Source organism: Carya illinoinensis, chromosome 4, assembly GCF_018687715.1.
Source record: "Carya illinoinensis cultivar Pawnee chromosome 4, C.illinoinensisPawnee_v1, whole genome shotgun sequence".
Taxonomy (NCBI): Eukaryota; Viridiplantae; Streptophyta; class Magnoliopsida; order Fagales; family Juglandaceae; genus Carya; species Carya illinoinensis.
The window spans coordinates 30,771,060-30,782,694 of NC_056755.1; positions in this window are offsets into that span (position 1 = coordinate 30,771,060).

Sequence of the window (11,635 nt, forward strand, 5' to 3'; positions counted from 1 at the left end):
TGGACCTCAACTATTGCTCTTTCCAATCCATGATCTGCGATGGAACAACCTCATAAGTAAGGTCCGGTTGCAACTGAATACTCTCTGGGTCAACAAAGCGCGGTTCTTGTTGTCCAAAGCTCTTCTTCAAGGATGATAGTGGAAGACATCATGAATATCCCCAAAATATTCTGGCAAAGCAACTCTATAGGCGATGGACCCTACCTTCTCCAAAATCTGAAAAGGGCCGGCATACCTCGGATCCAGTTTCCTCTTCTTACCAAAACGCTTAACTCCTATCATGGGAGAGACTTTGAGATAAACCAATCACCTTCTTCAAAAGATAACTCTCTCCTCCTGGTATCAGCGTAGCTTTTCAGACGACTTTGAGCTGCCGCCATTTTATCCCTGATGATCCGAACTTGGCTTTGCATTTCTTGAATTATTTATGGTCCAATTATCCTACTCTCCCCGACTTCATCCCAATACAAAGGTGATCTGCACTTCCTCCCATAAAGAGCTTCATAAGGAGCCATCTAAATGGTCGCATGGAAGCTATTATTATACACAACCTCTATGAGCAGCAAGTAGTTTTCCCAACTCCCTTGAAATTCCATGACACACGCCCACAACATATCTTCAAGGATCTAAATGGTGCGCTCTGATTGGCCGTCTGTCTGCGGGTGATATGCAGTACTGAACTTCAACTTAGTACCCAATGCTGCTTGCAAACTCTTCTAGAACTGAGACGTGAACCTTGGGTCTTGATCCGACACTATACTCTTCGGTATGCCGTGCAACTGTACTATCTCCTTGACGTACAAGCGGGTCAACTTTTCCAAGGAATCGATGTTATTAACAGGCAAGAAATCAGCACTCTTCATTAACCTGTCAACAATCACCCAAATAGAATTTTTCCCACTAGGCATCCTCGGCAAGCCCACTACAAAGTCCATCGTGATGTCATCCCACTTCCACTCAGGAATAGGGAGGGGTTGGAGCATACCTGCGGGTCTTTGATGCTCGGCCTTGACTTGACGGCATGTGTGGCATTTCTCAACATACAAGGCAATATCCCTCTTTATTCCATCCCACCAGTAATTTTTCTTCAAGTCCCGGTACATCTCCGTACTGCCGGGATGAACTGAATAAGGGGCCGCATGAGCTTCTGCTATGATCCGCTCCTTGAATTCTGAATCTTTGGGGACCACCCTACAATCTCGGAACCGAAGAATTCCATCTTTATCCATACTATAGTGCAACGGCCCTCGAGATTTTCTGACTCTTTTTCTGATATCCTGCAACTTCGGATCCTTCCTTTGAAGAGTCTTCAATTCCTCAAATCAGTTACCCGAATATCAAGAACTGAAGATAATACCTCCACTTGCTGTGAACTCTCAATAAGAAGCCTTCTCATCCCACAAAGCAAAGAATCCAATTCTAACGTCTCGACTTCATCTTCCATTTTCGGCTCAAAGCATCAGCAACTATATTTGCCTTCCCCGGATGATACTTGACCTCGCACTGGTAGTCACTGATTAACTCCAGCCATCGTCTCTGCCTCATGTTCAGATTCTTTTGGGAAAACAAGTACTTCAAGTTCTTGTGATCGGTGTATACTTCGTAAGCTTCCCCATACAAAAAGTGCCGCCAGATCTTAAGAGCAAAAACAATCGCAGCCAATTCCAAATCGTGCGTCGAATAATTCTTCTCATGGTCCTTTAGCTGACGAGATGCATAAGCAACAACACGTCCTTCCTACATAAGGACACAACCCAATCCAAATTTAGACGTGTCACTGAAGACTACGAATGGCTTACGCTATTCTAGAAGCGCTAACACTGGTGCAGTTGTCAACCTGTTCTTCAATTCTTGGAAGCTTCTCTCACACTTATCTGACCAAACAAATTCTGCATTCTTTCTAGTCAACGCCGTGAGAGGTCCGGATCGGAGAGCAAATCCCTCCACAAATCTTCGGTAATACCCAGCAAGTCCTAAAAAACTCCAGATCTCGTGCACTGTAGTCGGATGCTGCCATGACAAAATGGCTTCCACCTTACTAGGATCAACAACCACTCCGTCTAAAGAAATCACATGCCCAAGAAATCTGACTTCCTCCAACCAGAATTCACACTTGCTGAGTTTGGCATACAACTGGTGTTCTCTCAATTTTCCAAGAACTAGACGAAGATGATACACATGCTCCTCAACATCTTGGGAATAAATAAGAATATCATCAATGAATACTACCACAAAGGCATCCAGATAAGGTCGAAATAACCGATTCATTAAATCCATAAAAGCAGCAGGGGCATTGGCTAATCCAAACGGCATCACCTTAAAGTCATAATGCCCATATCTCGACCTAAAAGCAGTTTTGGGCACATCCTTGTCCCTTATCCTCAACTGGTAGTATCCTGACCTCAGATCAATCTTCGAGAACACAACTGCTCCTTGAAACTAATCAAACAAATCATCGATCCGTGGGAGAGGATATTTATTTTTGATGGTCACCTTATTTAATTCCCGATAATCAATGCACATACGGAGAGTTCCATCCTTTTTTTTAACAAACAGAACTGGCACACCCCACGGTGAAGTACTTGGTTGAATGAACCCCTTATCTACCAGCTCTTGCAACTGAGTCTTCAACTCTTTTAATTCAGCCGGTGCCATGCGGTAAGGAGCTTTATGTACAAGAGCCGCTCTAGGTTCCAAGTCTATAACAAACTCCATTTCACGAATAGGGGGTAGTCCAGGCAAGTCATCTACAAACACGTCGGGGAATTCTTCCACAACGGGAATGTCTACCAGAGACTTCTTCTCAGACGGCGTAGGCACCATCTGAACTAAGAAGGCATCCACTCCCCATGCAATCTCTCTTCTTGCTTGAATTGCCGATATAATTACCGGCTTTTCTTTTAGCTTACTTCCCGTAAATTCCAGACAATCACCATCTGGAAGCTGAAAGCTAATTACCCGACTTCTGTAATTAATACTCGCAGAATATCGGTATAGCCAATCCATCCCGAGGATGATATCAAAACTCAACAGCTTAAACACCACCAAATCAGCATCCAAGAACCTTCCATCAAAATTTAATGGGCAACCCAAAGCAACCTTGGAACACCATACCATTTCACCATTGGGTAGAGCCACTACCAATGACTTCAGCAAAGGTTCCGTGACCAAATTACACATCCTAGCAAAAGTGGAAGATACAAATGACTGTGAAGCACCAGAATCAAACAAAGTGCAAGCATAAAACTCATATAAACGGACTCACCCTGAACCAAACACATAAACCCATGAAATCCAAATACACAAAGAAATCAAAGCACACCAAAAAATCAAATCCAACATAAAATTAAATTAAATCCATACACGTAATTACTCCAGCATCATGGGTCATTGGTGCCTCATCATCCACGTCTCTGGGTGTGACAGCATAAACCCGGGCTTGCACTACTTGTATTGGATTTGTTCTTCCACCGCGTCTTCCTCCACGGCTTCCTTGAACTGGCCTCGGGAACTCACGAGCAAAGTGACCCTGCTGGCCACAATTATAGCATCGAGCCCCACCAGAAGGGCACTCACCCACGTGGGCTCTATTACAAACTCCGCAAACTGGCACTCGTCCTCCCATATGAACACCTGAGGATGCTTGCGGTCGAGTTCCGGTCCGCTGAACAAATTTCTGAGGCGAACCCGAGTTGCTTCATTCACCAGAAAAACTCTGCCTCTTATGTCCTGGAGGGGAGCCCATACTCAGATTATTCTCTCTCTCCACAAGGGTGGCCACATCCACTAAGTCCTGAAAAGTGGATATTCGGTGGCTGACCACCATACGGCGTATATCCGATCTCACCATTTTTCCTGCCACAACACAACCTTTGACCCCCTTTAAGGAAAACAAATAAAACCAACAACATAAAACCAAAAACCAAAAACCAACACCACATAACAAGAAACAAAAGAAACCAACATGCAATAACATAACTAAATAAATAAAAACAAGTAAACAAGCTCAAACAAGTAAACAAATAAAACATGACAAATAGCAACTTTACATAAAATAAGTTTTTAAAACACAACTTTAAAAATATTCTGGTACTACCTACGGGACATGTGGTTTTACCCAGAGCCAAACCGCTCTGATACCACCTGTGAAATTGAGACGTCCGGATGGTGACATCGCGGGTCACCACCCTATTGACGAGTGCCAAGTGTGTGTATAAGCAACAAATGTGCACGAGAAACACGCAGCGAATAGCAAAATCATAAACTAAGTACCAGAAATTTTCTTGTTTAATACAAAGCTGTTCAAAACTTACATATTAAAATATTATAAAACACAGATATATTTTCAAAGCTGAAAACAAAGCATAACCCAACTCAGAACTCCTGCGGAGACGCATCCTCCGACTCAGCCTCCTCCTCCTCTTCGAACTCTGCACCAAAATCTACGGAACCAAAAATGGTGTTTCAGGTAAGTAAAATCCAAACACCACTAGATAAAAACATATAAAATTCAAACAATATGCATGAAAGAAAAACCAATGCACATGTCCCGTAAAACCATATTTTTCCACGCACGCCAAAAGCCCATTTGGCCCAAAAACATATCGCTTAAAACCAAGCCTCGCCATTATCCCAGATAATGGCCCAAACCACCATTTTCCCAGAAAATGGATCAAAAGCCTCAAAACCAAACCTCTCCATTTTTCCAGAAAATGGCCCGCATCTGAAACCATAAAAACGATCCAATTATGCATGCACCATGATCTCCCCTAGGGATCATCCACACACCCTGGCTCTGTGCCACACTGCAAGAACGACTACGCGTGTGACACCAAAATGAGCGATGCCCAGACATGCGTCAAGCGCGTACCTGGCCAGGCCATCCTTTAGTCCCTACCACTCTAGGGACCACGGAGTCGACACGACATTGTTACCATATCGTGCGATCCGATCGTTGCCCTACAACAACTCAGGGGATGTCACTCAGTATTATCCACTCTCGAGTGACCAGAGGAGCTCCACTGAGATAATAACCCATCCCGACTTGGGCTCGTGAGACACACGCACCCGAAATCCATTTACGCCAACAAAACACGATTTTCTCAATTAAAATAAAATGCACATGTATGCAATATGAAACGCACGCCTCATGGCACAAATAATCAAGCAATCACAAACAACAAAAACCAAGCACTCCGTCCTCTATCCATCCAACCCCCAAACTCCTCGGACTCAGTTCGGAATCAACTAACCAGCAGATAAATGTTTATTGTAAGAGTAAAATACATTTAAATCTAAAAGTAGAGTTTGAAAAATACTTACAGTGCTATATGGTATTTTTTTTGAAAGCTCGCAGCGTTGTAAACGGCGGAAGAAAAGCAACGTAACAGTGTAATTTACACTGTTGCCGTGGGTAATAAATTACCCACTTTCGAACAGGGACAAACCAAAGCTCGAGATTGATAGGGAATGGCCTAGGGATGTTTATGAAGCCAAAGGAAGTGGAGTTTGGCTGTGGGTGGCGGCGAAAACTGCGGTAGGAGGCCAAAATACCCAAATCGGAGAGTTAGCTCGTGGGGATAGTTCCGGCGACAGATTGAGGCCAGAAATGGGTGGGTTAGGACGGCAAAGAGTCGGTGATGAAGTGCTGAAGAGGTGGTGGCTAGAGGTGGAGCGACGGTGGCAAATCGGAGCAAAAGCCTTTCAGCTTGGAGGAGGTATTCCGGCTAAACGGCGACTCCGTTGGCGGTAGAAATTTGTGGGGTGGTTCACCGGAGGGAGGGGAAGAGATTGGTGGTGGTGGTGTGGCTCACGGCACCGTCGAACGGCAATACTGGGCAGCTGGTTGCTTCGGCGTGAAGGAGAGGAGAGAGAGAGAAATCGCACGGGGGGGTCGACGGACGGGGAAGAAAGGGAGGAAAAAAGAAAGAAAAAGAAACAAAAGAGAAAAGAGAAAAGGGAAAAGAGAAAAGAAAAGATGGAGGAAAGAATGATGTCCAGTCGTCACCTCTGGAGTCCAAAACTGATCTACCGAAAACGATTTTAAAATCATAAAACGACTAAATAAATTAAACACAACATCAAATAAATTAAAACCAATTTAAAAAAAATAATTTAAAATAAATAAATCAATATATTAATTAAATTAAAAACAACCCTTCAGTGAAAATACACGTAAAAACGGGTCATCACAGTTATAGTATTAGTACTAGTGTAATAGTGTATTATTAGTTATAGTAAATACGTTAATAACTATTAATATATATTAATAGACTAATAGTATTATATTTATACTAATATATATATATATTAATATATAAATATATATCATAGTATACTATATGTATATATATTTATCACATATAGTTACATAAGTAATAAAAAAAGGCTCATTATGCATTAACTATCATAATATATTGATATGCTCTTAAGTTAGTAACAAAATAGCAATTAACATCATCAATATAATTTTAATAAATTATTTTCTAATGAGTTAATTAAATAATACACATTAAATAGTTTATTTTTCTTTCAAGTTCTTTTATGATATTTTTTGCTTAAAATTGGATAAACTATTAGTGGGCTTTCATTGTTGAGCCGAAAAATAGAAGATATAAAAATTGGCCCATTTGGAACAGGGTTGGACCATCCCGAATGGGATCGGACTGGCCCGGTTCTTAGGTTATTCGGTCCGGCTAGGGTGGAAAAAGCTTGGACCAAATAAGTCTGGTCCGGTACACAAAACCTCTTGGAACTGGAACAAACTGGACCAAACTCACCATATTCCTATTGTTCTACAAACTGAAGGCAATTTCTCAAGATTCAAAGGACCTAACCATTTAGATTTGAGGCAATGTGAATAGAAACTGAAGAATGTAGGAAGGTGATAGAAAAGGCTTGGTAGGTAAATTCTGGACAATGACTAATTGGAGATGTAATGCAAAAGTTTTCTGGTTGCAGTGAGAGCCTTTTAAAATGGAATAAACACAATTTTAGATTAGTACACAAGAGATGAAAATAGCTTGGAGAAAATTCAAGTTGCCAATTCACTATCTGTCAACAAAGAGGCATTGCATAAAGCTCAAGAGGAAGTACAAATTTGGCTGGAAAGGGAAGAAATAGTATGGAGATAGAGATCAAAAGCACATTGGCTAAAGGCTGGGGATCAGAATACAAAGTTCTTTCGTGTCAAAGAAAGTCAGAGGAGAAAGAATATTACCATTTCAAGACTGAAAGATGGGACATGAGAGTGTCAAGAAGGAGATAGAAGGGATGAGCTGATCATCAAGTACTTTGAGGAGATGCTTATCTCAAGTGTTCATTTCAGTAACTTGGACTTTTTAACATCCCTAAAAGGTAGAGTGACAGAAGCAATGAATGAGGACCTCACCAAAAGTTTTACTAAGGTTGAGGTGGAGGCACATTACACTAGATGAATCCAACAAACGCTCTTGGACCCGATGGTATGGCCTTTATTTTTTATAAAAAATATTGACATATTGTAGGAAAGTCAGTAACTAAGGTTGTGTTGCATGCTTTAAATGATGGTCAATTTCCTTTTGCTATGAACCATGCTTTCATAGCCCTTATTCCTAAAACAAAAGAGCCTAAGAAAGTGTCAGAATATAGACCCATCAGTCCATGTAATATCATTTATAAATTGATCTCAAAGGTTATGTCCAATAGGTTGAAAATGATCTTACCTCAAGTTATCTCTATGTCATAAAGTGCATCTGTAATAGGTAGTGTCATTTATGATAATATTCTAGTAGATTATGAAATGAAATGATTCATTTTTTAAGAAGGAAAATGAATGGCAAAGAAGGATTCATGTCTCTTAAGTTGGACATGAGTGATGCATATAATAGACTTGAATGACACCATTTGGAGGTAGTTATTCTATAGCTAGGATTTGCAAAAAAGTGGATGCAGTTGGTAATGCTTTGTGTTAAATCTGTTACTTTCTCCATCCTTATCAATGGTGAACTAGTTGGTCCTATTTATCCTTCTTGAGAGATAAGACATGGAGATCCCTTATCTCCCTGTCTGTTTTTGCTAGGGACTGAGGGCCTTATCTCTCTTTTGAATCAAGCTGGTACAAAGAAGCAAATGAGTGGAATAAGAGTTTGTAGCGTTGCCACTGTGGTGAATCATCTGCTATTTGTAGATGTTAGTGTCCTTTTTTCTAAGGCTTCTATTCAAGAGAACATGGAGGTACAAAGAATTCTTGGAGTTCATGAGAATGCCTTAGAACAAAAAATCAATCGAAAAAGACTTCAATGGTATTTAGTAAGAATGTCTCTTCAGCAACACAACAACAACTGCTCTCTTTTTGGGTAATTCAAGTATTTTAGAATTATGACAAGTACTTAGACCTACCACCTATGGTTGGCAAGGATAAGAAAAGGGCATTCTCAAACATTAAACACAAAGTGTGGTTAAAGTTACAGCATTGGAAGGAAAAGCTTTTATCTTAAGGGGCAAAGCAATTTTAATTAAGGCAGTTGTTCCAACCTACGCTATGAGCTGTTTTAAATTACTCAATTCACTTTGCGATGAACTAGAATAGATAATAGTTAATTTTTGGTGGGGTCAGAAAAAAGAAGAGAAGAAAATACATTGGGTGAGCTAGAAGAGGATGTGTAACCCTAAAAGAGATGGGGGCATGGGGTTCAAAGATTTGAGAACTTTTAATGATGCTTTGCTTGAAAAACAATGGTGGAGAATAATACAGAATGAGGATAGCCTACTTCATAAAATGTTCAATGCTAGATACTTTCCTAAAACAAATTTTCAGACATTGAATCTTGGACATAACCCATCTTATAAGTGGAGAGGAATATGGTCAGTGAAATACAAACTATTTTAGGGTTGCAAGTGGAGGGTTGGGAATGGGAGGATTATTAGATTATGGGAAGCTCATTGGGTCCCTGGTTTCAAAAATCTACAACAGATGGTGGAGGTGACAAGAGGAAATGATCAAATGGTGGAGGATCTAGTTGATCAGAATACTGGTTGGTGGGATGTGTAAAAAGTAAGAAGATTACTGTCACCTGAACCTGCTGATGCAGTTTTGAAAATCATTCTCAGTTCAAAAGACCATGAAGATAAAATAAGATGAGAAATGGAGAGGAATGGGTGCTTTAGTGTGAGAAGTGCTTACAAAATATTTAGAAGGATGAGTTCAGAACCAGTAAAGGGAGTGCTTTACTAGCAATGCAAATAAGGAGCTATGGAAGAATATCTAAAGTAGGAAGGTTCCTCATAAGGTTAAGGTATTTGCTTGGAGGGCATGCATTGAGGCTCTTCCTATAAGAACTAATCTGAAAAGAAGAAAAAAGTAGTTGAAGAATATGCAACATGTCAGCTTTGTTCTTCAAATGTAGAAAGCACAATACATGCCCTTTGTCACTGTCAACTAATAACAGAAATGTGGAGTAAGCAGATTCTTCAGCTCATATCACATAATCAAATGGAAATTTTAGGTAGTTGGTTTCTCGAGTATAAGACAAAGACTGTAAAGATGAATTAGAGAAATTTTTTATGACAGCTTGGGCATGCTGGTATAGAAGAAATCAATAGATTTTTGAAGATAAACAGATCACACTAGAAGAGGTCATCAATTATGCTCTCTCTTTGCATAAGACCTACAAGGCAGTCAAAGTTCTCAATCAAAGTAGCATAAAAAAGATCATAGTTACCTCCTCAAGGAATGACAAAACTCAATGTGGATGGGGCAATCTTTTATGCTGAGGGCAGTGTAGGGGTAGGGCTAATTTTAAGAGATTGGGATGGAAAAGTTTTAATGGCAGTGAGTAAGAAAGAAGCTTTTGGGATTGAGAAATTGGGGATTGAGCTAATAGCTATCTTGAGATGATTACAATTATGTATTCCTCTTGTCTTCAGTACTTATGCATTGAAACTGATTCATTGCTACTAGTCCAAGTGATAACCATCTCTAATATTTCGAATTCCATTCATGGGAATGTAGTAATAGATATTCACGGCTCAAGAGCAGATTTCAAAGTTGTACAATTGTACACATCAATAGAGAAGCCAATGAATTTGCACACAAACTAGAAAAGTTCTCTATAAATATTGATTCAACTAATGTATGGTGGGATTCTATTCTTAGTTGTATTCAACAAGTCCTATGAGCTGCTTTACACTTGTAATACAATTTGGCAGTTAATGAAAAGTGTTTTCTTAATAAAAAAAATAATACTAGAAGTACATTAACAAATATTACTGCATCGTCTTCACAAACTAATGTATCATTTCACTGATCAAAAGTTAAAATGAAAAATACCATATTAATATTTAGGACATTGTTGAGGCGTACTCAGTTTTCTATACTTTTATTAGTTTTATTAGGATTCATTCTTAGAATCTAAACAGAGAGACTAGCACAGCAATTCACGATCATAAGTACTTCCACTTGAATCTTAATTTGATTCCAAAAGAAAAAAAAAAGAAAAACATCTGAACTGTAACATGACAAGCTGGTACATGCAAACGAGTTCAGACTTATCTCGCGCTATAATGTTATGTCACTCTCAGTTCCTACACTTGTTAGGCACTACAACAAAATTGAGATTTAGTGACGCTTTAGAATCGCGCTATAGAATTGAGATTTAGTTTTTGTGACAGTTTATACAAACCGTCACTAAATCTAGATGAGGATTCGTCTGACGTTCGAATGTAGGCAAATTTATGTTCGAACGTTACATGAACGTTCGAACGTTAAACATTTTTTCGTGCAAACGTAATATTTTTTTGCGCCAATATTCGAACGTTAATCAGTAACGTTCGAACTTTAATCAGTGACGTTCGAATGTTTGTGGGTGAAGTTCGAACGTTAGGTAGAGTATTTGGTAAATATGACTATAATTTAAATTTTATGTAGTTTTTAAATAAAATAATGCATCATTTGTGAACAATTATTACAAATTTAAAGAGATTGAAATTTGAAGCGCAATGATTTAATAATAAAATTGGATAAGCTAACTTTAGTATATTATATACTATATATATAATATATAATACACTATATTATATACTAGTTAAGTATATAATATATATTATATAATATATATAGTGTATATATACTCATTATATATTATATAGTTAATATATATAGTATATATTATAGTATATAGTTAATATTATATATAGTTAATATATAATATATATTATTATATATTATTTATAATAATAGAGTACATTTCTTTTACATATGTTCGAACATTAGTGGGTCAAATTCGAACGTTAGATAGAGTATTTGATAAATATGACTATAATTTAAATTTTATATAGTTTTTAAATAAAATAATGCATTCTTTGTGAACAATTATTACAAATTTAAAGAGATTGAAATTGGATAAGCTAACTGCAGTATATTGTATACTATATATAAGATATAATACACTATATTATATACTAGTTAAGTATATAATATATATTATATATATAGTCATTACATATAATACATAATATATATTACATATAATATATAATATATAATATATTATATAGTTAATATATTAATATTGTATAGTTAATATTATATATAGTTAATATACTATATATATTATTATATATTATTTATAATAATAGAGTACATTTCTTTCACATA